Source organism: Argopecten irradians, chromosome 11, assembly GCF_041381155.1.
Source record: "Argopecten irradians isolate NY chromosome 11, Ai_NY, whole genome shotgun sequence".
Taxonomy (NCBI): Eukaryota; Metazoa; Mollusca; class Bivalvia; order Pectinida; family Pectinidae; genus Argopecten; species Argopecten irradians.
In genome coordinates, this window is record NC_091144.1 from 24,955,605 (window position 1) to 24,963,160 (window position 7,556).

Below are 7,556 nucleotides of genomic sequence, written 5' to 3' on the forward strand. Positions count from 1 at the left end.
GGATGTTTGTTGAAAATAAATACGAAATTTGCGGACTCTATTGTTTACATTCCTATATTTGAGAACTAAAGAAGTTGTGGATTTTGGAAAGAAAAGTTGGACCACTGGAATCTCGCTGGCAGCTAATCTTGTAATATATCCGTTTGCCTACTTGTTTGTTTATTTGTTTGTTTGTTTTTCTTTCTTTTTTTCAAACAAATATGAATAGATCGAATGTATCAATAAATACCTCAAGTTTTTCCAACAGTTTACGACGATTTGTTTTTATAAATAACACTCTATTGGCTGTGTCGATTCGAGATTGTAACTTTCCACAGATTTGGGCCAGATTTGTATAACAGATAGTGTCAACGGAGTAGATATCACCGGATATTATAGGCCTATTGTTCTGTTAGCCTTTTATTTTATTTAAAAAATTTCCTCTTAGTTATTAAATTTTGACAAGTTATTTTTGTACCAGTATTCGTTATTTTTTTTTGACTGAAAGAGTAAAAATTATTTTTTGTGTGACAAATAGTGGGCCAATTTAGCTCTTATGAATATCTGGTATACCAAATAAAAGTAAATCGATATGTTGTAATTAGGGAACTGACTGACAAGATACAATAAATATAATTATGAAAAAGTGAGATCAAATTGATTAACATCGCGACCTGTATGTAGGAAGGTAGGACAATGAGTTAGAATCGTACCTGCTACCACCATTTCATGGAGTTACAAATGGGTACTATTGGGGATCTTATCTTTTCTCTCGGTTACCTGGTTTAGTTTTTCTAACGTCACTCTAGATACCACCTCACGTGTGGATTTGCCTAGAGCGTTCGCTCCAATGAGAAAAGCGACAGGTTCGGTCCCTTGGCCGAGGCTTTGATTGGTCTATTGAGCTTAACGCACATTTGAGGTTGTTTAAAGATGACATCCCCTGTATGTTATGGGAGGCTGTGGTATATTCGTGCTATGTTTCCTTGCAATATTGGTTCTATTGACTTTTTTTTGTAATGTTATCTGACAGAAGCATATCGCCTAATACAGAAAAACAGAGCCCATCCGGTCACGTCATATATTCTGATAACAGACAAACCAGTCGTCCAACTCACTTTATGCTGAACGTTACTACAGTGTACTATGTTTAAAGATTACGGCGTGCCTTGGCCAAGGGACAGAACCCAGAGACTATCTCACAGGAGCTAAACTCGCGAAAAGTAAGGTGGAGGTCTAGGGAAACGTTAGCTAGAATACAGTCAGTTAGGAAAAGATAAGACCCCATATTTAGTCGCCTTTTACACATACAGTGCAGCAGCGGACATAATTCTGAGATCCTAGTTGTAGGGTATTATACACACCTTTAGTTTGTAAATGTGTAGGTTTCTCCCCATGCTTAACCTTAACCATGCATAAAGGGAAATGGACGGTTCGTTTGCCTGTTGCCAGAATAATGTGACCGGGTGGAACGTGCTGTTCGGTTTCTCTAACGGCTTGCTTCAGTGAGACAGTGTACTATAAAATGGGCAAGAGAGCTATTACTGCAACCAACCTATAATTCTAATGTAACCCTTTTTCAGAGGGTGACCTGAGCCAATACCCCGTGCCAAATTACCAAACATAAACATACGAAGATATAGTATACGTACTGTTATGAGGTTCAAGTACATGTGTAACGATTTAGATATATTACATTGATGTACTGATAGATCGTAAAATAGTCATATCCTCGACTGATAAAGTACACTGGTAGGATTTATTAGTAGTCATAGAGTATAAGGTACTAAACATGTTGTCGACATCACTTACATGTGTGAACCCAATCAATTCAGAGCTGTTTATTCCGAATTTGCATATTACAGAGTTATCTGCACTTGCGGGTAGGTATTGATTGTGACGTCATGTGTTTGCGAGCGTAACGTCGTACGTTTCGGAGAAAACGACGTGAATTGCGCTCACAAAATAATGACGTACCAATCGACACCTACCCACAAGGGAGCTAACTCTGTAATATGCAAAGACGGAATAAGACACCAAGTATTACTGTAAAACGCTTTATTTTTGTCTCTATAATATATCGCGTCTTCGTGCTCAAAATAATCGCGAATACATAAATTCACGATCAAAGGTTCTTACTGACAACCGTATAACGTTTATACAATCATTCACGCAACATTTGTTTTCGCGTTTGAAGGCTCTGAGTCCTGTCCCCTGGCCGAGACACACTATAGTCTATCCCTGCTAGCGCTCAGCATAAAGGGAGTAGGACGACTAGTTCGCTTGTTGTCAGTATAATGTGACCGGATAGGGTGTGTGGCTTGGTGTCTTCGGCGGCATGCTTCAGTAATATAGCACTCTAAAAAGGGCAAGAGTTCCACTATACAAGAAGACACAACACGAACATACTGCAGTCTCCCAAAAACAAACACCTCACACTGCATACATGCTACACACCGCATATATGGGAGGCCGTCCTTACACGACTCTGTCTGTTAAATGTTAATTTCATCAAGCAAACAAATATATCGTGAAATTACGCAAAACAATGTATTTCACGATAATAAAGTGGTTTACAGTAGTAAGTATGTTTAAAACTCAGAGAGACTAGTCTATGTCATCTAAACGATGTTAAGGACGTTTAATAAGGACGTGTATAAAACTTGGCCCTGCAGGTAGGGTGTTAGAATTGTACCTGCTGTCCCTATTGCATGTTCGTAAAAGGCGACTAAATTAAGGATCTTATCTTTTCTCTTCTTCCTAACAGACATTATCTTTCCTTATGCCTCCCTTGGCACCGCCTCACTTTTGGCCTTGAAATGAGCGTTCGCCCCTGTGAGGAAGGCTCTGGGTTCTGTTCCCTGGCCGAGACACACCAAAGTCAAAAGTGGTAGTTTCTGCTCCTGCTTACCGCTCAGCATAACGGGAGTGGGGCGACTGGTTCGCCCGTTGTCAGTATAATGTGACCGGGTGGGGTGTGTTGCTTGGTGTCTTCGGCGGCATGCTTCAGTGACATTGCACTATACAAGAAGACACAACACGAACATACCACAGTCTCCGAAATCACGCACTTCACACACACTGCACACTGCATGCATGGGAGGCCGTCCTTGCATGACCCTGGCTGTTAATAGGACGTTAAAATAATCAAACAGACAAAGTTATAGAACTAAACTTCTAAAATAATCAAACAGACAAAGTTATAGAACTAAACTTCTACATGTAGACATTTTGTCTTTCTGCAACTCGTCAGTTATGCTAAGAAGAGGTATTATGTATTACCGGAGGCGACAAAAATTGACACTTCAAATAGAAATAGCGTCAAACGAAAGTATTTGTGATAATTGTAGGCGGATAAAAACGAAACCTAATATACTTCTAAAGAGAAATATTATACAATTATAGCATTTTGATGAGGTCAATGCTTGCTTTTATTGGCCAAAGAAAAATTATTGACCAAAGAAAAATTATCGACCGAGGACGTAGTCCGAGGTTGATTATTTTTCTTTGGTCAATAAAAACATGCATCGACCGAATTCAAAATGCTACAATTGTTTTATTATTTTACTTTGTTTTCTTTACATGCAGTTAAGGACATACGTCCTTGATGCAATACATAAAGTCGCATATGTGTGACAGTCTAGTGTTAACATTGATTTTCAGTTAAATATATACAGGAAACGGGGACATATTTCTGTTCGAGGAATAAGGGGTATTCGACGAATAGCTGTTCGAGCTATCCGGGGTTTTGTTACATAGATTAAATAGAGAGATGGTCGGGACCGTACGACCAGTTCGACGAATAGGGGGTATTCGAGGAATCCGGGTTCGAGTTAGAGGGGTTTTACTGTATTATATATGTATCCAAAATGAGTGTACCAATGACTGGGGATTTAAATACAGTTTTCTATTAGATTTCCAGATACAATGTAGAATTGCACGCCTGCAGCTGTGTCTGCCTATCATTCTTAGTGTTTTACGAAAATGTGTTTTCAACAAAATCGGCATCTTAGAAGAGACGCAGGAATATATTAGACAGTTTAATAGTTTAAAGGACTTTCCCTTCGAATTCATAATTCCTGTCTGTTGTAAAACTGATCCATCTGAAATGACCCGCTTTGCCGGAATTTGTTGACCATGATAAGTGATAGTTAGCCTTCACTAGGATCTGGTTAATTTAAAATACATATTTCAACTCGTTCTGATTTAACCGGAGATTATGTATTTGTAAAACATATATACATGTAATGAAGTTTTACACTGTTTCAACATTAAATTGGCCTACATTATGACCAGTGGAGTATCGGTCATTGATCAATACGTTTTAATGCATGTTTTTAAATTGTCAAAATTTCTTTCTTTTTTTCACCCTTCAAAATATGTGATAATAGGTTATGATATGTCAATCTTATATTTTGATATTGCACTCTTTATCAGCTCTTGACCTGATATCAGCTCTCGGGCCGGCGGTCCTAAGGCTGATGTGGCGGTCTCAGGCTGACAAAGGGTCTAACAGGAGGCGACTAAAAACGAAACTTTAGATAGGTCTAACGGCAGGTATTGGTGATTATTGGAGGCAACTAAAAACGAAACTTTAGATAGGTCTAACGGCAGGTATTGGAGATTATTGGAGGCAACTAAAAACGAAACTTTAGATAGGTTTAACGGCAGGTATTGAAGAATATTGGAGGCAACTAAAAACGAAACTTTAGATAGGTCTAACGGCAGGTATTGAAGAATATTGGAGGCAACTAAAAACGAAACTTTAGATAGGTCTAACGGCAGGTATTGGAGATTATTGGAGGCAACTAAAAACGAAACTTTAGATAGGTCTAACGGCAGGTATTGAAGAATATTGGAGGCAACTAAAAACGAAACTTTAAATAGGTCTAACGGCAGGTATTGGAGATTATTGGAGGCAACTAAAAACGAAACTTTAGACAGGTCTAACGGCAGGTATTGGAGATTATTGGAGGCAACTAAAAACGAAACTTTAGATAGGTCTAACGGCAGGTATTGAAGAATATTGGAGGCAACTAAAAACGAAACTTGAAATAGGTCTAACGGCAGGTATTGGAGATTATTGGAGGCAACTAAAAACGAAACTTTAGACAGGTCTAACGGCAGGTATTGGAGATTATTGGAGGCAACTAAAAACGAAACTTTAGATAGGTCTAACGGGGGGTATTGGTGTTTAATGGAGGCGACTAAAAACGAAATTTTAAATAGGTCTTAAAGGAGGTATTGGTAATTATTGGAGGCGACTAAAAACGAAACTAAAGATACATGAGGTCTAACGGCAGATATTGGTGATTATTGGAGGCAACTAAAAACGAAACTTTAGATAGGTCTAACGGCAGGTATTGGAGATTATTGGAGGCAACTAAAAACGAAACTTTAGATAGGTCTAACGGCAGGTATTGAAGAATATTGGAGGCAACTAAAAACGAAACTTTAGATAGGTCTAACGGCAGGTATTGAAGAATATTGGAGGCAACTAAAAACGAAACTTTAAATAGGTCTAACGGCAGGTATAGGAGATTATTGGAGGCAACTAAAAACGAAACTTTAGATAGGTCTAACGGCAGGTATTGAAGAATATTGGAGGCAACTAAAAACGAAACTTTAAATAGGTCTAACGGCAGGTATTGGAGATTATTGGAGGCAACTAAAAACGAAACTTTAGACAGGTCTAATGGCAGGTATTGGAGATTATTGGAGGCAACTAAAAACGAAACTTTAGATAGGTCTAACGGCAGGTATTGAAGAATATTGGAGGCAACTAAAAACGAAACTTTAAATAGGTCTAACGGCAGGTATTGGAGATTATTGGAGGCAACTAAAAACGAAACTTTAGACAGGTCTAACGGCAGGTATTGGAGATTATTGGAGGCAACTAAAAACGAAACTTTAGATAGGTCTAACGGGGGGTATTGGTGTTTAATGGAGGCGACTAAAAACGAAATTTTAAATAGGTCTTAAAGGAGGTATTGGTAATTATTGGAGGCGACTAAAAACGAAACTAAAGATACATGTAGGTCTAACGGCAGATATTGGTGATTATTGGAGGCGATTAAAAACTAAACTTTAGATAGGTATGACGGGAGCTATTGGTGATTATGAGAGGCGACTGAAACGAAACTTTAGATAGATCTAACGGTAGGTATTGGAGATTATTGGAGGCAACTAAAAACGAAACTTTAGATAGGTCTAACGGAAAATATTTGTGATTATAGGAGGCAACTAAAAACGAAACTTTAGATAGGTCTAACGACAGGTATTAGTGAGTATTGGAGGCAACTAAAAACGAAACTTTAGATACATGTAGGTCTAACGGCAGATATTGGCGATTATTGGAGGCAACTAAAAACGAGACTTTAGATAGGTCTAACGGCAGGTATTGGTGATTATTGGAAGCGGCTAAAAAGGAAACTTTAGATAGGTCTAACGGGAAATATTGGTGATTATAGGAGGCGACTAAAAAGGAAACTTTAGATAGGTCTAACGGCAAGTATTGGTGATTATTGGAGGCGACTATAAACGAATTCTATATTAAATACATATTCGTAACGTTATTTTAAAAAGATGTTATGATTTTGTTTCTAATATAGAATTTCGAGAAAGACACTTACATGCTTTTGTTGGTTATTAATACATCAATAGCTAACGTTAGGGTTATTTATGACAGCTTCCCCTATATACAATTTGTTACATATGTGAATGTCTACATCATGTGTATGTTTGTTTTGGGAATTTCTAGTATACCGAATAGCATACCCACCTAGTCCCAGTTACATTTTACTGATAATGGGCAAACCAGTCGTCCGACTTCCTAGAGCTTATGGTGTCTCTTACCAGGAACAGAACCTTTCTCACTCGGGCGAGCGCTCATTTATATATCGTTTGTACGAAGTAAGTTATTGGAAAGAGTGTAGGAAAAAAATTGTAATTTTATAAACTGGTTTTGGTGTCTTACAACAAGTACTAAAAGTACTTGATGTACTTGAACATTGTGGACATTCCATTTTGTTAATTTTGTCACATTGTCGATTATTGTGTAAAATTAAGACGTAGAACCCTGACAACAATCTGATACATGTAAATGATAGTTATCTTTAGAAATTTGCCTTGTAATAGAGTAAGATTCTCCTTAATTTTCTTTAACATTTTACAATTTTTCAACAGATCTATAGCTAGACACGTGTATCAACACACAAGTAAATACTAAATGTGTCCATAATGCGTACCATTTTGAGGTAAACCAAATTTTTATCAAACTTTCTTGGTGTCATAGTTTCAATGTTACACGGGCATGTTATTAATAAATACTGATTCGTAAATTATTAAATAACAAATTTAAATCATTTAAAAAATTCCTAGATAAAATTTTATCGATGTATCATTTACAAAATCCGGGAGCCTCGATTAAATAATGTATTTGACACCGGTTTGTAATGTAAAAGAGAATAAGATTGGTTTTATGTGACCCTGGCGATCGTACATAAGGACTTATGATATCTGTGTGTTGAGTGATGAAGTCATTCGGGGGGGTTGATTTCAAATCTATGTTTCATACC